The sequence below is a fragment of the Vulpes lagopus genome, chromosome 4 (genome assembly GCF_018345385.1).
Source record: "Vulpes lagopus strain Blue_001 chromosome 4, ASM1834538v1, whole genome shotgun sequence".
Taxonomy (NCBI): Eukaryota; Metazoa; Chordata; class Mammalia; order Carnivora; family Canidae; genus Vulpes; species Vulpes lagopus.
Window position 1 is genome coordinate 143,667,043 of NC_054827.1, and position 25,732 is coordinate 143,692,774.

Consider the following 25,732-nt stretch of genomic DNA (forward strand, 5'->3'; position numbering starts at 1 on the left):
GGTTTGTCTCCCTCTCTGCTTTCATTTTATTTTATTTTTCCTTCCCTTCCCCTGGGTTTATTTGTTTTATTTCTTAAATTCTACATATTAGTGAAAGCATATGATAATTGGTTTCCCCTGATTGACTTATTTCACTTATTTTCACCCTCAAGCTTCAGCCACATTATTGCAAATGGCAAGATTTCATTCTTTTTCATGGTTGAGTAATATTCCATTGTGTATATAGAGCACTTCTTTATTCATTCGTCTGTTGATGGACTTCTGGGCTCTCTCTGCATTTCAGCTATTGTGGATATTGCTGCTATAAACATTGGCAGGCATGTGCCCCTTCAGATCACTATGTTTGTTTGCTTTGGGTAAATCCCCAGTAGTGCAATTGCTGGGTCATAGGGCAGCTCTATTTTTAACTTCTTGAGGAACCTCCACACTGTTTTCCAGAGTGGCCGCACCAGCTTGCATTCCCACCAACAGTGTAAGAGATCTCCCCTTTCTCTGCATCCTCGCCAACATCTGTTGTTTCCTGAGTTGCTAATTTTAGCAAAGGTCCGTGTACTTCAGATTGGAGCTTAGGGATGGGAAATTGTAAAGCTGTAGATACCCCCCCCCCAAATCCAACATATTCAAACAGTTTATTGAGAGTTCCTTTCATGGAACTTGAAAAAATGGGAAGAAAATTTTAGGAAAGGTGGTTAAATCCTCAGACATCAGAATAAACACTTTTAGAAGATAAAAGTAGGCCAAAGAGCATATGAAAGGTTGTGAGAACTGGATATGATGTGTGGCAGACGTTCACCTCAAGGACAGGGGGTCCAAGGTGCCCAGATCCTGCCTAGAATCACAGAAGTTAAGGGGTCATCACCGAGGGATAATTTCTGAGAGTGGTGATGCTTGTTCTAAGCCCCAGGGCAGAAGGAAATACACACTGAAGGTGTCAGTCCTCTCTCAGAGATGTAGTAACTAAATAGACACTCACGTGGGACTGGAGCAGCTACAGCTAAGAATGGAAAAGTTGTAGAGGAAGGAAAAGAAGAGCCTGGTAGGCATTCCCAGGGAAAAGAGAGGACTGGATTGGAGGCAAAAAGCTCCAAGGGAGGCCATACAATGGCAGAGGGAACTTTTCTACCGGTGGAAACAAAAGCAGGAGAGTGTTAACAACCACAGAGAAGAGCACATGAGCAACCACAGAACCAATGGGAAGGGAAGGGAAGGGCATTGTGGGTCACCCGTAATACAAATGCTCTTCCTGGATGCTGACCACGTGCAAGGACTCATATTTTTTGCGGAACTCTCATAGCAACTGAGACTCTCATAGCAACCAGAACTCTCATCTCATTTTACAGATAAGGCTGATCTCAGTAAGGGAAAATGACTTTGCCAAAAGTCGCACAGTTTGTAGAAGCAGGGTCAGAACCCACATCTGTCTCCACAGCCCACAGTTTGCTCCAGTGCACTATGCTTATACCCACAGCTGATTCTCACCCCTACCCCCGGATACTGGCAAGACTTGCAAAGCAAGATCTAATGTTTAGGGAGCGTTACCATATTAAGTTGCCAGTTTTATAGGATAGAGTCAAATACCAACAGTGTTTGGTTCAACCTCTTCAGTATAAGCATTGCTCCAAGCACGTTACATGTTACCACATTGTGTCCTCACAATGGTGCTTTGGTAGACATGCCTCCTATTATTAGTAATAATACCTATTATTATGGTCCCCCCTGCATAGAGAGGGAAGTTGAGGCACAGAGAAGTTAGAAACTGTGCAGTTATTCAGTCAATAAGGGGCATCGCAAGACCTCAACCACATATTCATCCGCAATGCCAATCTTCTTCCATATAAAAATTGGAAAGGAGTGGGGGGAAATCCGGAAAGTCATCGATCTTTTCTCTTTCCTTCGTGAAAATACCTTCATGAAGTTATTCACTTGCCCAGAATTTATTGAGGGTCTGTATTCTGTGCCAGGCACATATCCCAACCTGCTTTTCACCTAAGAAAAAAATCTGCCTGTGGTACATGAGGGCTCCTTCCTACAGAGTGTTTCTCCAACCGGGAAAGCTGAGAATCAATGATTCCTTCCTCTCTCCCTGCTTCCAACCCTTCCTCCCTTCCTTCCTCCTCCTTCCTTCTTTCCTTCCTCCTTCCTTCCTTCCTCCCTCTATTCCTCTCTTTTTCCTTCTCCCTCCCTCCTTCTTCCCTTCTTCCCTCCTTTTCCCCTTCTTTCTTTCTTTCTTTTTTCTTCTATGGCATACTGTTTGCTCTTTAAAAAAAAAAAAAGTTATTTATTCATTAGTGAGAAACACATAGAAAGAGGCAGAGACATAGAGGGAAAAGCAGGCTCCCTGCAGGGAGCCCGATGCAGGACTCAATCCCAGGACCCCAGGATCATGTCCTGAGCTGAAGGCAGATGCTCAACCGCTGAGCCACCTAGGCATCTGTTTGCTCTTTCTTTCAATTCTAATAATATTATGTGTCGGTCTCTAGAGCCAAACAAGTCAGAGCACATTTATAAAATGCCAATAAGTCTCTACCTACGTAACTACCCCTGAAGGAGCCAATGGTAGGAGTTTTGAGTATGTCATTCCACACTTTGCCTGCACCAACATGTATACATTTGTGTATATATTTTTGAACATACAACTCTTGTGTTTGTTTTGACATATTCTTCACAACATTTGAGTTTTATCATACACATTATCCACACATTATTTGTGTTTTTTTCTTTTTTTCTTTTTTTTTTTTTAATCAAGTGAATGAATTTCAGAGGTGTTTAGCAAATATAGTTTTTTTTTAATTTTTTTTTATTTTATTATTTATGATAGAGAGAGAGAGAGAGAGAGAGAGAGAGAGAGAGGCAGAGACATAGGGAGAAGCAGGCTCCATGCACCGGGAGCCCGACGTGGGATTCCATCCTGGGTCTCCAGGATCGCGCCCTGGGCCAAAGGCAGGCGCTAAACCACTAGCGCCACCCAGGGATCCCTGTGTTTTTTTCTTAATATTACATCTGCGATATTCCTTCATGTTTGTTTATCTGCTCTTTTTTGTACTTCTATTGCAGAGAATATCATAATGCAGAGACCGGCAGACTATGGCCCTCTAGCCAAATCTGGCCTGCTGCCTGTTTTTGTAAATAAAGTTTTATTGGCACTCAACCACATCCATTTTTTTTAATAACTTTATAATAATAAAAAATTATATGGCTGTTTTTTACGGCTGTTTTTCCTGGTTTAACAGCAGGATTGAGCAAATATAATGGATACTGTATCACCGTCAGGGCTAAGACTGGCATTTTTTAAAATTCTGTATTTCAGAAAGGCTGAAAATCCTTTTAAATATTATCCATTATATTTGTTCACCTGTGAATTGCCCCTTCATTTACTTTGCTCACTTTTGTACTATGTTGTTAAGACTATAACGTGGGGAGGGAAGCATTCCTGGGGGGTGCCGGCGGTTGAGTGTCCAACTAAGTTTTGGTTCAGTTCATGATCTCATAGTCGTGGGATCAAGCCCTGCATCGAGCTCCACACTCAGTGCAGTCTGCTTAAGATTCTCTCCCTCTCCCTCTGCCCCCCAACTCCTGCTTTCTCTTTCTCTTTGTCTCTCTAAAATAAATATTTTTTTAAAGAGACTATAACATAGAGTTAAGCATGATTTCTCTGCATACTGCTGGAGTTGGCAAAATCCTGGCCCCAATGCTTATTAACTGTGTGATATAGGGCATGTTGCTGGATTTTTCTGTGCCTCAGTGTTTTAATCTATAAAATAGGGCGGTAATTGTCCTCACCCATTAAATTATTGTAAGGATTAACCATTCTTATTATTTATCCCTCTCTCTTTTTCCTTTGTTGACAATATGTCTAGTCAAACAGTAAGAACTTGTTGCCACGTCCCCCTCAAAATCCCAAAAACACGGAGAACTTTTGAAGCCACTAAAAAGTACGTTGTTGGTCTGCTTGTGGGCCAGGGAGTCTCCTAGCCATGAACAGAATATCCTGGTGACATGATTCTGGGTGGTGCAGGATAAAATCTCGTTTTGTTTCTTTGCCCCACACCTTTCCTACATCAGCCTAGTAAACCATAAGTGAATCTTACAGTAATAAGTTCCTGCAGGTTCTCAGGGATCACCTTCTTAACATTAGTTTCACTGCACAGACAGGAGAAGATAGAGCCCAAAAGTCACTGAGCCCTATGATCTACCTGATTGGAAAAGAAAAAAAAAATTAAGTTCCAGATTTTCAGAACTTTGAGAAAATACTTCTAGCTCTTTCACTGCTCTTATTATCTGTGCCTTACATTAAACTTACATGTACATATAGCTACTAGCCTGTAAACAGCTTGAGGACAGAGTAAGCATTTGGTTCATCTGCCACAAAGAGTTGGTGTTCGTTAAATATCTACTGCACGAGTTAAACATCGACTGCCTCTCCTGATTTGTTTCTTTCTCAAAAACAAAACACAAAGCAAAAAAAAAAAAAAGAAATTTAAGTTAATCACTGGGTTTCGATGAACTGAAATCTTGCAAGTGTTGAGGTTTCTACTATATGTTACAAATTCTCTTTCGTTAGGGAATGTTGAAACTTAAGAGAATCTGGAATTCCCTGAGAGGTTCTCATTTGGAATTTACAACCTAAAACTTGAAAGGATTTAATCTTGAATTTTCAGGAATTAGATGATCAGAATAGAGCAGAAAATAATAACAATAATTTAATGATAATAATAATAAAATCACTGATACCTAGTTAGCATGTAACACATTTCAGTTAATCTCACCGAAGTATGAAGTTGGCATTGTTCTTACGCTCATTTTATACATCAGGAATTTAAGGCACAAAGTGATTAACAGGCCCAAGGTCATACAGCTGGGCTATGACACACCAAGATTTAGCCCCACACAGTGTGGCTCCAGAACCAACACGTACCTCCCTATTTACAGTGGCAATATTGCTAGCAGTCTTCTAGGGACAAAGCACTGTAAGCAGAGGAGGCCTGTTATCTTGAGGCCCTAGAGTTACATCAAGGGACCTGGGCTTGATTCCTGGATCCATAATGATATTTTGGCAAAACGTCAAGCAAACAAGCAAGTCATCTTTTCTGGGCCTCAGTTTTCCTAACTATAAAGTGGGGATAATTATACCATCCCCAAATCTACATCACAGTTACCTAAATTGGAATGAGATCATGTATGTAACAAACTCCTTTGAAACTATAGAGCAAACTCCCATGATTATGACTTCCAAGACAATAGAATCTCAACACTTAGGTTGAGAAAAGGGTAAGGAGTACATATTAGTCTGCTCCAGCTGCCATAACAAAATCCCACAGAGTGAGTGGCTTACACAAAAGACATTTATTTTCTCACAGTTCTGGAGGCTGGGAAGTCCAAGAGCAATGGTGTCAGAAGGTTTGGCTTCTCCTGAGGGCTCTCTCCTTGGCATCCAGATGGCCTCCCTCTAGCTGTGTTCTCACATAGTCTTTCTTCAAGTCTACAGCCTTGTTTTCTCTTTTTGCATCCAAATTTCCTCTTCTTTTAAGGACACCAGTCAAATTGAATCAGGGACCACACTAAAGGCCTGATTTCAACTGAACCACCTCTTTAAAGAAACTCATCTCCAAGTACAGTCACACTGTCAGGGTTGGGGTTTCCACATATGAATTTGGGTGTGGAGTCACAATTCATCTCAGAACAAAGAAAATCTCTTTAAATTAAAGGAAGTGTTAGCTATACCCACTGCCTCATAAAAAGTGGGTATAATAGGGGCACCTGGGTGGCTCAGTCAGTTAAGCATTGAACTCCTAATTTTGGCTTAGGGTGAGTCCAGGGATTGAGCCCCATGCCTGGCTCTGAGCTCAGCAGGGAAATCTGATTGAGAATTATTTCCCTCTCCCTCTGTCCCTCTGAGGGCTTATGCACTCTCTCTCTCTCTCTCTAAAATAAATAAATAAACATTTTTTAAGTGGGTACAAGTGATGTACCCATCACTTGTAGGTGATACAGAGATGTTCAGAGGATTTATGCCCCAATTCTGAACAGCCCAGATCACCCAGGTCATCATGAGACTTGAAGCAGAATCATACAGCCAATTATCTTGATTATCCTCATTTCACTGCAGTGATAGTTCGGGGATTATGAGCAGTCTTAGAAAAGAAGATTAATTATAATGGCAAATTTCACCAAAAAAGTCTAAAAATAATTTTAAGTATGTTGCCAACCCTACAGGTTATTGAACATCTTTAGACTGGAACTAACAAAAAAAGGGCTTCTAAAATTAGAGAACTCTACATCCTGTATGGTGGGAGGGATGAGAGGGTAAATTTGTCTCTAGCTGCGTGTGATAATGTGGCTCTGTAGTTAATTGATGCTTTCCTAGTCCCATTCCTTTGCTTAGGCATACTCCTCTGTCAAAATCTCCTTTCCTTGACCTATTATAAAAGGTTGAATTTAAATACCACCTTCTCCATGAAGCATCCTTCGATCACTGCAGGAAGGGATCTTTTCGTCTGAAAGTCATTTTATTTTCTTATAGCTTTCCGAATGACTTAGGAGTTAAGACTAAGTTCTTACAACAAAAAGATAAAGAAGTAGTATGGCTTAAATAAGATGAAAATTTATGGCTTTCTGTCATAAGATTCCTGAAATGAGCAGTCCAGGTTGGTCCCCGTCATTTAGAGACCCAGAGTTCTTCCATCCCTTGGCCTCACCATACTCTCAATCATTGTCCTTTTTCACTTGGTTGAAGCTGGGTCACAAGCACAGCTCAGGAGAAAAAGAAATAGCAGGGATCTAGGGCTAATGATGTTCTTTGATCGATTGATTATTTATGTTTGTTTGTTTGTTTGTTTGTTTGTTTGTTTGTTTGTTTGTTTTAAGCAGGCTCCACACTTAAGCGTGCAACTCAGAGTAGGGCTTACACTCCTAACCCCGAGATCAAAACCTGAGCTGAGATTAAGAGTCAGATGCTTAAGCAACCAAGTCACCCAGATGCCTCTCAATGTTTTTCTAAATGAAAGAGGCAACATTTGGATATATCATTTCTGCTCACATTCCTGGGTAAAAACTGTCTCATGGCTATACACAACTGCATAGAAGGATGGTATGTTTGTCAAGGTTCTCCAGAAAAATAGAATCAATGACATAGACAGATGGATAGAAGATAGATAGATAGATAGATAGATAGATAGATAGACGATTCATTATAGGAATTGGCTCATGTGGTTATGGATGCCAGGATTTCCCCTAATTTGCTGTCTACAAGTGGGAGAACCAGGAAAGACAGTGGGATAATTCAGGTCAAGTTCAAAGGCCTGATAACCAGGGGAACCCAATATCTCAGGGCAGGAAAGGATGGAGGTATCAGCTCAAGCCAAAAAAAAAAAAGTGCAAATTCACCCTTCCTCTGCCTATTTGTTTTATTCATGCCCTCAATGGATCAGATGGTGCCAACCTGCACTGATGAGGGCAACCTTTGCTCAGTCTACCTGTTTAAATGCTAATCTCTCCTGGAAACACCCTCACAGACATACCCAGAATTAATGTTTTAGCAGCCCTCTGGATATCCCTGGCCTAGGTGACACACAAAATTAACCAGGACAGCTGGAAAATGCAGTTTCTCACAAGAAGACGGGGAGGCAGATCTTGTGGATAGCTGGCTGTCGCTGCTCCACATTCTTATAGCACTTTTTCTTAGAATTTCTTGCAAAGGTGTTTTATTTCCTCAACTCATTGTAAACTCCAAAAGTGCAAGGATGACTGCACATTTTGCATCATGGCAGCTCAGTGCCCCACACATTAGTGTACAACGAAAAACAGTTGCAGGAGTCAACATTCACCTTTTTCCTATAGAGACTGTGAGTACCCAGTATGATCTTTCTTCTTGTAATACTTTAATTGTAATGAATCATTTATAAACTTATCTTTTTAATATTCCTTTCTCCTTGTGTATACTAGATTCTCTTGTGACATTGTAATTATAATGAAGACAGGGACCGGGCCCACTGTGTATTCTCACCTAGGAAGTACGCCAAAAATATTTATTAAATAATGAATGAGTGTATTTGTTCAAATGGTGGTGCTGACTCCCTACAAAATGCAGGAGGGAAGGGTGATATTGAGGAGTGGCATACAGACTGGTGATCTCCCAGAAACACAGCTAGTTGTAGATGTGGTTTTGAGGATGGCTTCTGGCCAATGAGCTATGAGTACATGAGTAAAATGAAACCCATCACTTTCAGCCATAGGCTATGGCTCCAATTCTTTCCATATTTCCAGATATAAAATTTATTCCTAAAAATACTTTATTTGGAATAGTCAATGAAGCAAGCCTTTCTCCTGGGTGTTAAGGAAAAGAAGGGAAAAGAAGGAATCTCTGACTAAGATCATGTCACCCACCAAAATGCCTGAAACTGTCACAACTAAAAATTCATTATTTTTAATTTTTTAGAACCTGATGAAAAATTTGTTTTGAACTTTTAAAATCTGAGTCTTAAAAATGTTTTATGGAGGTTAATGGGTATATAATAAACCATGTATATTTAAAATGTATAATTTAATGGTTTTACATATGTGTACACCTGCTAAAGCATAACCACAATCAAGATAATAAACAAATTCATCATCCCCAAAAGTTTCCTTATGCCTTTTTTAAATCCATTCCTCCCTTTCTTTCTTATCCTTTGCTTCTGACATCCTCATCCCCAGACAACCACTAATCTGTTGTCACTATGCATTTAGTTGTGCTTCCTAGATTTTTATGTAAATAGAACCATACAATATGTCCTGTTTTTTCTCTTGTTTCTATCATTTACCAGAAGCGTTTTGGTATTATTTTATATTATAGAGTAGATCAATAGTCCTTTCCTTTTTATTCCTGAGTAATGTTCCAGTACATGGATATATCACAATTTGTTTATACTCTCACCTGTTGATGGACATTAGGGTTGTTTCCAGCTTGGGGCTATAACAATTAAGCTGTTATGAACCTTGGTATACAAGCCTTTGTATAGACATATGCTTCAGTTTCTCTTGGCTAAATACTGAAGAATAGAAGGGCCAGGTTCACTTTTTCTATATCCTCAGGTTCCACTTTTTCTATATCCTCACCAACACTTGAGATAGTCTGTCTTTTTAATTCTAACCTTAATAAGTATGAGTGGTGTCTCATTTGCCTGAAGCAAAAGTCCCAGAATCTGCTTTTAAATGGCACTTTAACATTGTGAAAGAACTGTGAACTACAATGGTAGAAGAACTGGTTACATGTCTTCACAATATCATTTATTTAGGTATAACTTTGTCAAAGACATTCCAGGGGATGGCACATGCAAAGACCTGAATGTATGTAAGAGCATGTGGGACAAATAACAAGAGTTCAACAATGCTAGAATACAGAGTGAGAAGTAAAAGATTGGCAAGAGAGAACTCCCTAAGAGCAAGCAATGGCCAGGTCATGAAGGGTATAGCATGCCCTGTAAATAGTTTAAGATCCTGATCCTTGAAAAGTGGGGATCCATGATGGTGGGGAGTGCCATAAGCAGATTCATGACTTAGAACTGACAGCTCTTTAAGGAACAAGCTGGAGGAGAGGGGAGCCCATAGTAAAAGAGCTCTCTAAGAAGATTATTGCATTAGTGCAGCTCCTAGATAATAAGGATCCAATCTAGAATAGTAGCAGCAAGGGGAAAGAATGGGAAACAAGATACATAGGGAAGAGAATTAGCCAGACTTGGGGGATCTTAAATGACTTGCAGGTTTTTGCTTTGGGCAGAGAGATAAGCAGGGTGTCTCCTGTAAAATAAGGAACAAAAATTGGAAATCAGATTTGTAGCAGAAGATAACAAATTCATTCTAGAACCCTGAGATTAAGGGATCTCTGAATATGAAATCGGAAGCATTTGGAAGTCAGTTTTTGCCTCATTTATTCAAAACAAATGTATTATTATTGTTTATGTGCAAGGCATTGGAGACAGATGGAGTCATGTGGGGGTAGAAGTAAGATCAGAAAAAAAAAAAAGGTAAGATCAGACCAGGAGTTAGATATCTTGGTTTCCATACCAGTTACTCGGTTGGCTAATTCGTTTTCATTTTTCTTACATAAGTGTCTTAAACTCTTAGTTTATTCATCTGTAAAATAGAGGTAGTAATCCCAGTCACGGACTTTTGCAATATAGTAAAGAGTGCTACTATATGAGAACATAAGATAGTGATTCAAAGTAGAAAGTGTTAAGAAGCATAGAAGACCCATACAGGGTCCTGAAGACATAGAAGAATGTTTATTTCCAATTGGCTCTGGCCTCACATTGCAACATGGCACTACCTATGGCCACACCATTCACAGCCGCAAGTGAGGAGAGGGCCTTAAAGAATGAGCCTTAAATGAACTCCAGTGAGGCAAAGAGAAGGTCATGTCACAGCGTGCGAATTGTGGCCCAGGCACTGGGAGAGCTGGAGAAAATTGTTCCTCCCAGAGGCCAGTGCTAAGGGACATCCGAGAGAGAACACATAAAGTAGCTCAGGATCAGCATCACTCTGTGACTTTGCAGGACATCAGAAACTATTTATAGGTTTATAGGCTGCTCCTCAGCTGTGAGGGTGCTTGTGTTAATGAGAAGAGAGATTCTCTGTACATCAGAAGACCAGTCTCGCCACCACTATATGATAGCTGGGTGACCTTGGACAAGTCACTTTCCATCTCTGGTTCTCTTTCCCCTCTTATAAAGAACAGGTTTAAATGATCGCCAACCCTGCCAGCTCTAACGACGAATGTCTTTATGAAGCCTTTCTGGACACACTGACCCTTGAAGGGGGAGCTTCTTCTCTTTGCTGATAAATATAGCCTGTTTGCTCAGCAAGATTAAAGAACATAATAAATATTCAAGCCAGGCACTGTTTGGACTGAGACACAGTTTAACAATGCTAATCTGCTGTGTGGCAGTCACAGCCTGCATCAGCTTCACATATTTATAAAGATGCCCTTATCATCCAGTGTTTGGGTCAGTCGTAAACTCACATTTGCGTTGGTAACTTCATTTAGCTATCTCCTTGCCACTGGTTCGTTAGCTGGGGCTTAAGCATACAGCATAGGTCATCCAAGCAGAGGGAAAGTAACTCCCCCCCCCCCATATATCCTGAGGATCTAAATACCATCTCAGGACTACTACAAAATAGTCCAGGGTATCACTTTAGGGATCTGGATTTTTCTGAGAATAGATTCATGGCTACTCTGGTCTGGGCTAATTTTGCTAACCTCCGCAGCTCAGGACCTTGGACAGGGGTACAGTACTGAATAAGCCGGAAGATGGGATGTGAAACCCTGAGAGTCGATTTGGTGGTTTGAAGAAAGCTGCCTTCGAACTTAAATGGGGCAGATACCTTTGCAAGCAACACAGTGGAAAGCTACCTCAGTCAAAATGTGCATGCTCTGCAGATGAGAGGGATGAGAGGCTGCTGCTCTCCCAAGAAGTACTCATAAAGTTGGGGGGACAGAGAGGTGCTAAAAAACCCTCACCAGTATCTATTACTGTAAAGTGCCAGAAGCAATTATGATGTCATGTTGTTGTCTAAAATTGGAGCAGTGAGACAGCTTGGGATGCAGTCAGAGCTAATAAACCAAATAAAATCCTTCGAGTTTTACTGCATCATATTGTTTCTTTACACAATTATAAGCAGCAAGGAAGGCATCTGCCACATTACGGTCGATTTATTCCTTCTTCATTTTCTCTTTTCTCTTTCCTTCCTTTGTTAAAAAGAAAGTATGTGAAGTGGGATTGGTTGGAGATAAATTTCAACAGTTACAGCAGGAAAAAGAGGTGCTATTATTTTTTTTTCAATGTCTTCCTGGATAGATATAATGTGACTTATTGTTGCGAGCCTTGAAAATAGACCCTGATTAAAATATGCTTTCCTGTTCTGTACTTCCTTTAGCATCAAGCCTCTAAGAAAGAAACAAAGAGCTTCCCATCTTAAATGAGCAAGAGAAAATAAAGAGGATGCCTGCCACTTGGGATTCTTCTAGTAAATTCTACCTAAGAAGGCCCAGCACAAGAGGGCTAATTTCTTTAAAAGGTGTTCCTTTAATCAGGTTCCTAAATTCAAACATTTGTTTCTTTAATTTCCTTTGGATCTGACAGCGTTAAGTTGAAAAAAGTCAGGAGCTTATTTTTTCATTTTTCACGGAAAGTGTGATGAAAACATGCCTACTTTCCATGTGGTTTTCAGATGAGATCAGTTGACTTATTTCTCTTCAGTGCTGACAACAGGAGAGCTGCAAGGGGAAATTTCAGGACCCAGAAGCTGCCAGGTTTCTTTGTACTCGTCCCCACTCGGCCAGACAAGCCAGTCCCTTAGAGTCTAACCAAGGAATTTATTCAGAGAGAGGGGTGGAGATTTTTTTGTTTTGTGTTTGTTTATTTCCCTTCACAAGCTGCAAAAATCACTGAAAAGTGATTAAAGAAAAGAATGATCAAAATATGCACCATCATTTCTTCTGAATCCCAACAACCTTCTGAGGTCAACTTATTTCTACTAACCTCAGGCTCCCTCCCTTTCTATCCAACTCTCTGCAGTCCTACATGCAAGAAGCCAAGCTAGCCTTAATTATGTGAACTGCATCTGCACACAGGTTGTAGGAGCTCTCAGACCACATCTGTTGAATGCCAAGGCCAAAAACACCCAACTCCACAGGGATGTTGTTTGCTATGCCCTTTTGGTCATCAGTAGATTGATTTTCATGTTCTGGCTAAACAAACAGTTAGCAATGCTGAGCGTTGTTTCTTGTTTTGCACTGAAGACCCAATTAGCAAACACGGTCAATGAACAGGTCGAGAGTTGAGGTTCAGATGGGCTTCTTGAGGCCAAACTTCTCCGTTTGAACAGCTTTCCACTGACCTTTGTCCTCATCACAGGTGATCTCCTGTGAAACATGTCACGAAACTCCATGCGCGGAGCCAGTGAGGAAATAAATCGTGGTTTATCCAAATGTCATGTGTCACTGCACAGACAAATCAAATGGCTCCAGAAAGATCATTACTGATAAAGAATGAACTGCTAGCACAGAAACGTAAAGATCTAGGTCAGGAAGGGTCTGAGCTGTAAGGAAAAATAAAATACACAGTGAATGTTTAGAGCCGGACTGGGTTAAGACTGGTTTAAACTGGATGCTACTTCTAACTCATGATAAACCAGCTCCGTGGGTCTTGGTATGCGGGTGATCACCTGTTAGCAAACAATAGGATTTCCTGTCATTGGCTATAAGTCTGCCATTATAAATTCACATGAGATTTGTAGTTTTCAGAGCCTTGTTGGCAGAGTTACGGGCCAATAACACAACAGGAATGGCAATCTGGCTAGTTGTCTTGCCCACCACACATTTTTTACAGATTATAGTCTTCAAGACGCCAAGGAGTTATAAGACCCAAATAATAAATCCACCAGAGGTCAGAGCTACAGGGATCATTTTAGACTCTAACCCATGAAACACACATGTGCTGTCAGGATTTGTCTATTTATCTCCTGTGAGATGCTGTTGACTAGCAGACCCATTGCTATAGCAGCTACCCAGAGGGAGAATAAATTAAGCACTGGTCCATCCACCTACCTCCTCTGTAATCCAACCATAGGAGTGGTCTGGGGTCCTCTCTCCCACCAGGTGCACCTGGAGTCACCAGCTGGCTGACACTGCCTTGTCCAAAAGGGGAGCAGAAGATACCCAAACAGCAAGGATCAGCTCTCTTGGAGTGTTTATAGCCTCCACAATTCATTATGCTCCCTCCTCTTAGGCAACACAATAGTGACAGCAATTAGAACAATGGAGTGGGTGGCCATACATGGACTGCCCTTTCATGAAAGGAGAAATATTTTCCCAAGGCTGGACTTCTCCAACCGAAAGCATTTGTGACCAGCTCCCAGCATTTTGGGTAGAAAAACAAAACCAACCTAAACAAATCTAACTACCCCTGACTTCATAACTCACACGCCTTTAGGTAGTCATACAGAGGAAGTGATGTGTGACAACATTCATCTAAGACAATCCTTGGAGCTGATCCCAAATTCCCAAGACCATCAATTTTAACTCTTTAATATTTTTCTAATCGGCATTCTCCTTTTTCACTACCAGTGGTGTAGGGTCACCAACCCTCCATCAATTCCCTCTCTACAGAGGAACTGAGTAAAATGAATCTAAACAACATTGTCTGAAATCTACCTCAAGGTAGGCAAAAGCCAATGTCTCTTCATACAATGTTCTAGTAACTTGGTTACTAACTGGGTTAAAAACTAAGTTGGCTAGTAGCATGGAATAAACTTGGTTTATCATGGTCCACAAAAGAAGCTTCGTATCGTCAAAAAGACAGACAAGGAAGACTACAAAATAACTCTGGTACCAGAGTAGCTTTGCCAATATTTACCTTCTGATTTTCCAACCAGATCACATCTGCTGGCTCTCCTTTTGCCTTACTGATCCTCTTTCCAAGCCCCCCTGCCACTGCTCAGTCAGTGAACACACTGGGTCCAACCTTCTCCTTTGCACCACATAATGGTGAAGCACACATCTTGCTTACTAATCTTTCCTCTGTGCTGGCTGCCCAGAAAGCAGATGTATCCTTATATCATGCAAAGAGAAAGAACCCATAAGTTTGAATCTAAGGAAAGTTTAGAATGCCCTTTTTAACCCAAATATCCCCTTGTCTCCAATCCCACCATCAAGAGCCATTTGGTTGAGTCTTAAAGGATAGTTGTGTTTGTTTTTTTACCAAGCCACTGTCACAAATAAATACCCAGTGAAAATATAGACCTCAATTCATAGAGCCGTCCATCTACTGCCATTCAAGCACAAAGCCTGGGCTTTCCTTTTTTACAACATTTCTGCCCCTCAGGACATAAGGACCTCTACCCGATATTTGGGGACTCTTCTGTGTATCTTAGGCCACAGAGAAAAGTAGATGCCCCCCACCCAGAGCAGTTATATGGCCTCAGTGAGTTTCATCATCTATAATCCATAAGCTACCTGAAGCACTCTTCATGAATAGTCCATATCTCACAAGGTAATGAGACTAATGGCTTCACCAACATGGCTTTTCTGACTACCTGAAAATATGTAATTCTCTCCTGCTGGCAGCAAATGGTCTACCCACAAGGGTTGAGCTTCCAGGGTACTCCCTCATGTTCTTCTTGGCTGCTCCTACTTAGTACTTACCCCACACCATCTCTCCTGCTACTTACTCCACAACTTCCTCCATTAATCATCCTTCCTACGTTCCTCCCCACTAATGTCACCCATCCTCCTCTCTGATTCTCCTCTCTTTCATTCAAGGACCTGCCTATGTGGTGTAGAAAAAGGAATAGTCTAGCTCCCTGGTTCTTACTCTATCTTCTTTCTAGCGTTTTTGGTTATGGTCCTATCTTAGGACCATAAGGACCCACTTTGAAGGTCAGAAAATAGAAATTGACTGTTTCTTGCAGTTTCTAAAAGTAACATGGATGTTTCTAATTAATGGAATGGGGTGAAGGATGGGGATAGGATAATCATACAAAGGAAGTGAGGAAAGAGGAAACATGGACATTAATATCTCGAAATATTATCTGATTTCACCAGATATTGGCATTTAGCACTTGAAGAAAAGCAAAAACTATTAAGTAACTGTACTAAGTGATAGAGTACTCCCACTTACAGGGCTGTAAAAAAGTTAAAATAATACATGTCAAGTTACTTAACATAGTTCTTGGCACAAAATAAGCGATTAGAAAATGTTAGTTATTGTTATTATTATCAAGAAGGAAGAAACTGAATTGGAAATAGCCTAGGGGAACACACACACACACATACACACACACATCTGGAAAACTCCACTACTGCTCAAGCTTAATGAAAGCCAGCAAAACCACCATCTTGGTTTTTTCTCCCTCACCAATTTCTGTTTGAATCAGCTTTTCCCTTCTAGCAATTAGGAAGCTTCATCCTACTGACCTGCTACAAATTATTAGATCCCAAGGAAGTCCACTTTATCTGCACTCAAACTCTTAGTTAATTTTTGGCCTATTCTTTATAAAATTTCCAACAGGGATTTTGCCGCACCTGTAATTATATCAAAACACTCTTAACAAAAATTCAACATCAGTCTGATATTGTAGCAGATAATGCTCCTTCAGAGTGGCACTATTAGGCCTCCAATGACAGGATGCTGAGTGGAGTGCTCCCCTCCAAGTCACAACAGAGACCCTTTGACAACAGGTAAATACTACAAAACTATTCATTAAAGCCTGCATATAACACACCATCACTGCAGGGAAAGCCAGTTTAAAATCATAAATGTCAAGACATAATTAGCTTAAAGGTCAGGTTTAATTACAGTTGTTGAAACTGAAATACACTAATTACTGCAACCATGTTGGAAAATTATTTTAATGGTTTAGAATGTTTTGTTGTTACCTTTGTTTTTACCAAATGATGGTTCTTATTGCTTGATGAGAAGGAAAAAAAAAAATGGTGACGGGCATTTGCTTCCCTGAGTGGATGGAAGCAAAGAACAAAACAGAGCGCTGATGGAAAAGCCCACAACTCCAAACAGCTCTGCAGAACAGTTGCTCCGTGTTATTGTATTATTAATCATTTTCTTATAATCGGTTCTTTAGATATAATTTTAATGAAGCTTCAAGGAAGGCTCAATGCATTATACTGTAACAACAAAGGAAGCACATTTATCACTCGGTTCGTAGGTTTAATGGCAAAACAAATCAATAAATAAACAACTGGTGAGAAAATAACTCAATAAGTGGAAAAAGTTGTTTACCTGTAGGATTTCTAAGATTTCTACCGGGAATATTTATTGACTCACCTAAGTATTTTTGTTGAGTTTTTTATCATCTTTTTCCTTTGGGTTTCCAAAGCCCAGAAAGTTTGAACAATCTTTCATTTAATTTTATTTTGTTTTGTCTCCTGTTTTGTTTAAAAGGGGAAAAAAAGTAATAATACCTTTCAAAGTTTGGCTCTGTGTTAAAAAAGAGAATAAAAGAAAAAACTGCACAAGGAATTTAAGTGATAAGCAACCACAAGTTACCAGAAGCTCCTCATAATTGGTAAGAAAAGGCCTTTGGAAGATATGGTCTGAATACTGATATATATCCCCATAGGGGAAAAGCAAGTTTTATGCAGTGCACTTCTGGTATGGAGATTAGCTCGCCTGAAGAGAACTGAAACATCAATTTCTGGAGGAAAAAAATATTGTTAAAATGAGGCAAGAACCTACAGAATGTGTTTTGTCAAAATGGAGAACAAAGAGCTAAGGAAACAGTGTTTTACTCTCTGAAAGACACATTGAAGGAGACAGTTTTAGTTAAGAGAGGAGAAACTGCATGACACCAAAGCATTTAAGTAGCTCCAAAGAACCCACTTGTGACAAAGCGAGAGCTGAGCTCTTTGCCAGGGAGCCACAGACAATGCAAGGAGAGTCTGCACTCTGCTCTAGTTCAATAATGGAAAAAGAAAATGACATTTAATTAAGAGTTGCCTGCCTTCCAGGTACTTATGACATTGAAATCAGTGTGGACATAAGGCATTAAAGCTGACATCAACATAGTTCACCCAAGAAGTCATTTACTTAAGATTTACATCCAACTGCAAAAGAAAAGTGAAAATTTATGAAAGGTTTCCATCTGGCAGGCTGTATCATTAGTATTCACACTGATAGCAGCAATGATTTAAATTTCTTAATCTAAGTGAAGATATACATCAAAAAATTCCCCTAAAATATGTCTAATAGCTCTAACTGACTTCTTTATTAGAGTCTGCCTGTGAAAAAAATGTCAGATATCAATGAAGAAGTCATCAAATGTTAATTTCAGTCTATTCAGCTAATAGAAATTCATAATAAAGTGGCATCATTATGGCTGAAACCCCCACCCAAACTCTCTGAAAGAGACACAATAAACTAAGTACTTTTCATTGCTTTAAAAAATAAAACCTGATTGCCTTGTTTGATCTGGTTATAGCAAGCATTTCGAGTCATAACAATGATTATTTATTAAATATCAATAGCTCTTTTTGGGGATGGAGGCGAGGGTGGAGGCAGCAGCCCTTGGCATGCGTTGTTCAGGGCCTATGAATAAATCCTGTTAACAGAGAGGAGGAAATAAGTATAAATCTCCTACTGCAGGAGAAGCACTGTGCCATCCATTTTTCTGAATTAAAGCACACTGTCACTACAAAATGCCCTCATGTTGTCAAAACAGGACTGTGTAAGAAGATAAACCCTTGATACCCTCTCTTAAAACTGTAGATAGAGAAGTGTTTAAAACAAAAAGACATGTGGTTTACATAGCAGAAAACAAACCCAAGACTTAGCATATCTTCAGATGATAGTGGGTACAGATTTAAAATATGTTCAACTTTAAAAAAGGTTAATACAATTTCAGGAGTTCCATGTAAGCTATCACAGATATAAAGAAAAGAGCAAGAGTCCTACAATCAGGAGGCAGGCTGACATTAAATTTGATTCCACCACATTTAGCCTGTGACCTTGACAGCTATTTATCCTCCCTAGTCTACTGTTGTCCCCACCTGGAAAATAATGCTTAGTTCATAGGGTTGTTGGTCTATGAGTGAGATGTTAAATAGGAAGTTCCCAAAACAATGGTTCACAAGGAGTTTCTAGCTATGAAAAGTTCTTCAAAGTTCTCCACAGAACTGAAAATACTGTGTGCTTTGTGGAGTTCCTAGGCCCTTCCTAGGCCCACCTAGACCTAATAGTCTTAGGTACAGGAGTTGAAGGAAGAGGGTGTGACAGACACTATTAGCTACCTATACCACTCTTCCTCCTCGCTAAGGAAATGTCAGGTGCGTCCAAATATGTCACATAAATATGCCATGAAAATAGACCACTTCCATAATCTAGGAAATAACCATGATTGGTTTTATGTTGGGTATCTGTGATCATAATTAGCGCTATTAATCAAATACTTCTAGCTCTCTACCTTCCATGTACGAGACAGTCTTGCATTTCCTGGCTTTTCTGTGTTTTTTTGATGCAACTCTGTTATTAGTTATAATTAATGGATCAGGAATACAAATAACATTGAGATTTAATGAACTATGTGAAACGCTCTCTTTTCCCACTGGTACAATAACCAGCTATGTTTAAGATGGTGGCTGCTTCCTCATCCTGAGTTTCCAACTGATGCAGAAAGAAATCCCAGTCAATTCACGATGGGCATGGAATGTGACTAATAAATAAACCTTTGTTGTTTCAAGCCACTGAGATTTTAGAGTTGTCTATTCCCATAGCAACTCCTGAACAATCCTTACTCCTACAATAGATATTTCCTACTGGGACCAAATGAAATGAATAAGAAATGAAAAGAGAGAGATTAATGAGGGAAAAGGCCTTATTTGTCCAGTATTTATGCAATGTGTGAGTATTTGATTCTATCAGAGCAGGGAGGGAATATCAAGGTAGACTTCATAGAGGAAGTAATGCTTGAAATGAAGTATGGTCTTAAAATACTTGAGAAGTTTACCAAATTGGTTGGAGTGGGGGATAAATGCATTTAAGACAGAGTAATTAAACAAGTACAGGAGGTCATACTCTCAAAGATTCGTCTAAAGAGATAAGCAAGATATCAGAGAAGTATTTACATGGTCCTTATGGCATTTGAACTTTATTCGATGGGCTAGGGGCTTTTCTCCTATAAAACCTATGGAAAAAAAAAAAAAACCTATGGCAATTGTTATATGTCCCTGGACAATTCCAGATTTTGAGTGAAATAACAATGACATCATCACCATCACTGATGTTAGTTGCCACACGGTGTATCCCATGACATAAAAAGATTGGCTGCAGCTCACACATAACCTCATCTCTTTCTATTCTATTGAGAAAAGAATACTGGAGTTCAAAATTGCGAGATCCCTATTAAAAGTAAATCACTAACAATCTTCAATTCCTTAACTCAATTAGTAACAGATATTCAATTCACACTTTACAAATGATCCTCAACCACTGATGGGTCCTGACAAAGAACTTCTACTGCAGGCACTGGGACCCATCAAAGAATTATAAGCAGAGGAGTGACATGACTATAAATGCACATTTTAGAAAAAAATTTCTAGAAACAATGGATATAATTAATGGGGCAAGATGATGTCTAGGACATCACTTAGGAGACTGTGGCAATCACAGGCCATTACACCTTACATGGAAAAAGGCAAGAAGGGGCATGTGTCCATCTGCCAAATTCCAAGAGATGAAAATGTGTCTTTCTTGAGGTCTGTGGTTATTGGAAAAGTACCTTCAGATAAAGTATTTGGTTTTTTTTCTCCCAATAATCCCTCAGTAGAAGCACTTACTCACCTACTCCCACCATATGTGTCTTGTTGCTCTCTGTCTCTCTTCTCTAATCATTGTTTCATCCCTCCCTTGGGAGAACTCCTAAGTATGTTTTAAGACTTTGAGCAGTTGTACAGTTGGTGGAGCAGAGTATTTTTCCCTTTTTCTAGAAAACCATGGGATGACAGCCCCGGTCAAGATAATGAGGATCTGCACTAAGACAATGATAATGAAAGAAAGAAGAGATAAAACAAGTTGATGGTGAGCTTCAGAACTTGATACACCTTTATATTAACAGCAGAACCCATTTTTCTGGTTGAATTGTCAGATTCCTAGATTGTGGTAGGCACTCAACAAATATTTGCTGAATAAATATGTAAGTTTGACAAACAAAATGCAAAGCATAAAATGTATGAATATAGGTCAACAATCATGCTTACTCTAAGAGTTTCTAGCATTGCTGTTAATCCAGAATTTTACATCATAGATGGCATCAACTGCCTCCCCTTCATTTTCCGCACTCATAGAAATCATTTTAAATGGACCACTATAGGGACACATGGGTGACTCAGTTGGTTAAGCATATGACTTCAACTCAGATCATGATCTCAGGGTCCGGAGATCAAATCCCATGTGGGGCTCCATGTTCAGTGTGCAATCTGCTGTCTCTCTCCCTCTGCCCCTCCCCCTCCTTGTGCTCTCTCTCATTCTTTCTCTCAAACAAATAAAATCTTTAAAAAAAAAAGTAAAATGAAATAAAACACACTAACCACTATAATATTCCACTGATTTGCTAGACACATCATCAAAAGCCCTCAGAAGACATTGCTTCAGAAAACAATTGCCAATTGATCCAAGTTGGCAAGGTACATGAGACCCGATTGCCCACTTATGGGACTTACTAATGTATTTAAGGAGATTGAAAGGAATCAAGAAGCAAACCAAAAAAGAAAGAACTATAGTCTGTTTTATTCCTACTCTTTCTTTAATTGTTTCTTGGGATTCTGTCCTAATGAAGGAAAACTAGAGCATTTGAGGTCAGCAGATGCTGGCTGACAGGTCTCCAGTCTCAAGCAATGAAGAGTAGACCTGTGTGGGTTGAGAAAGGACGGAAAGAATGGAGTGGATGGGTTGGCCTATGCAAACTACTTATTTTGAGAGGAAAAAAAAAAGAAATTTGTCCAATTTGTTTTGTTAAGATAAAATCTGCAAAGACGCCTCCTACACAGAATTTTTCAGAACAAACCATCTAAGACAAATAAGAGTTATGAAAAGCACATCATGCCAGAAAGCAAGAACTAGATCATCTCACCCTGCTCTCACAGTGAATTCAGAGAGTTACCAGAGAGAGTATCAGTCACCCATCCCGGTCCCTATAGTTTGAGGATCAGAACTACTTCCAGGAACTATAGCAATCACTTATTGAACACCTAGTATGTACTAGACAATACATAAGCATTTTGCTTAGTCTATCAAAGTCAAGACTATATATCTTGGAACCATGAATGGTGAAAAGCCATATTTCCCTTTTATTTGTATCTTATCACCACCTGACACATGACAGGGATCAAGGCTCAGTAAGATTAAGGAACTTACGCTTATATCACGTAAGAAACAAAGTCTGTCCGGTTCCAAAACTAAACATAGGAACCACTATGATATACAGAAACTGCTCAATGTCATTTTTCAAATTACAGCCAGGCAGCTGGGCTAAGACTGAAGCTTCAGAAAACAATATAATCCCCATGTGTCACAGTAACACTTCTGTTTAGGAACATAATACTGACAAGTCTCTGAAAATGAACACCATTCAGCAGACCCAACCTGTTTAATGACGAACAGTGTCCTGCTATGTACAGCTAACACTGGCATATAAAACACTTTATGAGGCCTTTATTGACCTGTTAATGTCACTCCCAGGGCTAACGGAGTAGTACATTATCTACAATGGGACTGTGGAAACCCGTATCCAATGGCAATCACTAGGACTAACCCAGAAACATACAGTTAAGCTGGGCTGGCTGCCATCAGATAAATGAAGAACTTTGGCTGATTAATCTTCCTAGGGCAACAACACAGATAAAGTAGTGCCCTGGTGAACTGACTGGCTCTCTTTTTCAAGAAGTAGACACCACTCAGGCATTGGCAAATACTAGATGATTTTACATTACATCAGGCAAGAAATAGGACATTCTGGAAATGTGCTTTCTCAACATTTGGTGCCTCCAAAATAGGGGAAGAAAAAAAAAATCCTGGCAGAATTATTTGGAAAGATGAAAAATGGAAGCGCCATTATGAACCCTTTTCCAATGGTAAATAACCAAGCTTTTATTGGATGGATGTAATTAGAGACAGATTTCAGTGCAGCTTGGATACAGCTGCTTCTGTCCTCCTGGCACCAGACTGTTGCTGGATCATTCTGTGGCCATTGGCAATTTAGCCAATCAGTTCCACCTCAGTGCACCCAGCTGACCTCCTTCTTCACTGAGATGATGGACCTGCTTATTAAGACTGCCCAGAATTCCAAAATGAAGTCTCAAAATCACAAAGGCACCTTGAAATATGCACCTCGGATGACACTTCTATCAGGCTTTATCTTATTTTAGTGTTTGTTCTGGGTATGTTGGTGTTTTAGGAGGCCCTTGGGGAAAAAAAAATCCTACAATCAGCTGACACCTCCCTGTCACTGAAAGGTAATGGTTTTGCTTCTCCTAAAGATCAGAAAGAATTAAAGTACAATGTCTACTGTCTATTTGCAGGAGGGGAGGTGTGCAAAGGCCTCTGTAAATCATTAAGAAATAGACTATCCACAACAGAGAACAAGATTTGCAAATTCTCAAGGGCCTTTCTTCTTAAACCAAAATCGCTTGCTCTTTATGGATATGTAAAATTGGGGGAAAGTTGTCTCTCAATGTCCTAAATGTGGTCATATAAAATAATGATCAGATGTCATGATGGTCCCAAAGTTTCTGTGCCTTGAGAGAAGCAGCAAACAGGGTAAGAACATCCCTGGCCTCAGATAAGTCATTCGTGGTCTCTACAGGGACGTGGTTACAAGCTTCAGACTAACACTCTGAACACTCATCTTGACAAGAAAGCCTTATCAACACCTGGACCCAAGAATCTTCAGATCAGAGAAGTCCCAGTTTCTGTAGAGTTCTGAAACAATACAAGTAATACTTGGCATTATTAGGAAATAAGGAAGAGAAACCCTTAAACCAGTCTCTGTCCTTTAGCATTTTACAGTTTCAGTCTCCTTATCATCACGAGAATCAAGTGCTCTCTGGTCAGGAGAAGAGAGGCACCACCAATTCACAGAGAGACTAAAATTATTCGTCTCCACCCTACATGGTGAGTAACAAAAGGACTCTGGTCATAGCCCTTGCCTCACAATTTGGAGCACAGAATTGTTCCTTAAAGTTGCTCCACAGATGTTTATGGCATTGAATTACAGTCAGCACTGATATACCAAATGTCCCTTTCTTAGTTTGGAATGGAAAGGGTAACACTATTTTATAAAAGCTCTAAATGTAGTCCTGTCTTTGTTTTCAAGGTGACTGCAAAGAGAAGTGGCTCTTTATTTTATTGGTACTTAATTCCTAAACATGAGGAGACTGAATATATCACTGTCTTAGGGAAGAGGTCCAGCAAACAGCCATTAGACAGTAATCTCAAGGGGTGACTCGATCAGCCTTCAAGTTACTTAGTTATTAAGGGCTATTACAGTTATTAAGAATACCCTCAATAAAAAAAATTTATTTACATAAAATCCAAATTCCTTACTATATTAAATACCATTGCAACATAAAAAATGACCTGAAACATGGCAGTTTAAAACAACAATTTACTATCTCACAGTTTTTAAGTGTCAGAAATCTAGAAATGGTTAAGCTGGGTACTTCCAGTTCAGGGTCCCTCGTGGACCTGCTACAAGTTATTGGCTAGAACAGCAATGACCCAATAGCTTGACTCGGGCTAGAGGATTCATTTCCAAGCTTACTCATGCTGCTGTTGACAGGAAGCTACATTTGCTCACCATGTGAGCCTCCTCATAATGTTGTTCTCAAGATGGTAACTGGTTCCCCCCATAGCAAGTGATCCAAAAAAGAGAAGGATAAAGAAGGAGAGCACACATTCAAAATGGAAACTACAATGTCTCTTATAGTTAATCTCAGATGTCACATACCACAGCTTCTGCTATCTTCTATTGGTCACACAGACTAACCCCTAGTACCATGTATGAAAGGACCACACAAGAGTATCATCTTGGAGGCTTGCTATCACATTTATCAAGGCCCATAATGCCCAACATGATATCCTCCTTGCCTACTTCTCATGTAAACTATGGTCAAGCAACAGGGCTTTTATTAATTTAATTTTATTTCATTTTAATTCCAGTGTAGTTAACATACAGTGTTATATTAGTTTCAGGTGTACAATATAGTGATTCAATAATTCCACATATCACCCAGTGCTCCTCACAACAAGCGCACTCTTTAATTATCTTTGATCATCCATTTAACCCATCCCCCCTCTGGTAACTATCAGTTTGTTCTCTATAGTTAAGAGTCTGTTTCTTGGGGCATCTGGGTGGTTCAGTTGGGTAAGCATCTACCTTCAGCTCAGGTCATAAACCCAGAGTCCTGGGATCAAACCCCACATTGGGATCCCTGCTCAGTGGGGAATCTGCTTCTCCTTCTCCCTATGCCCCTCCCCTACCACTTGTGCTCTCTTTCTCTCTCTCTCTCAAATAAATAAATAAAATCTTTAAAAATTTTTCACTTTAAAAAAAAGAGTGTGTCTCTCTTTTTTTTCTTTGCTGCTTTTTCTTTCTTAAATTCCATAAATGAGTGAAATCAAGTCTTTTTCTGACTGATTTATTTTGTTTAGCATTATACTAGCTCTATTTATGTCATTGCAAATGACAGGATCATATTCTTTTTATGGCTGAATAATATTCCATTACATAGATAGATAGATAGATAGATAGATAGATAGATAGATAGATATAGAAATATATATCACATCTTCTTAATCCATTCATCTATTAATGGACACTTGGGATGCTTCCATAATGTGGCTATTGTAAATAATGCTGCTATAAACATAGAGATGCATGTATCCCTTTGAATTAGTGTTTTTATATTTTTTAGGTAACTAAGTAGTGAGATTACTAGATTGTAGGGTGGTTCTAAAGAAGGATGTTTATAGCAATACAGGTCTACTCTAAGAAGCAAGAAAAATCTCAAATAACCTAATCTTACACCTAGAGGAGCTAAAAAAGAAAAACAAACAAAACCCAAAACCAGCAGAAGAATGGAAATAATAAAGATTACAGCAGAAATAAATTATATAGAAACTTTCAAAAAATAAAACAATAGATCAGATCAATGATGCCAGGAGCTGGTTCCTTGAGAAGGCCAATAAAA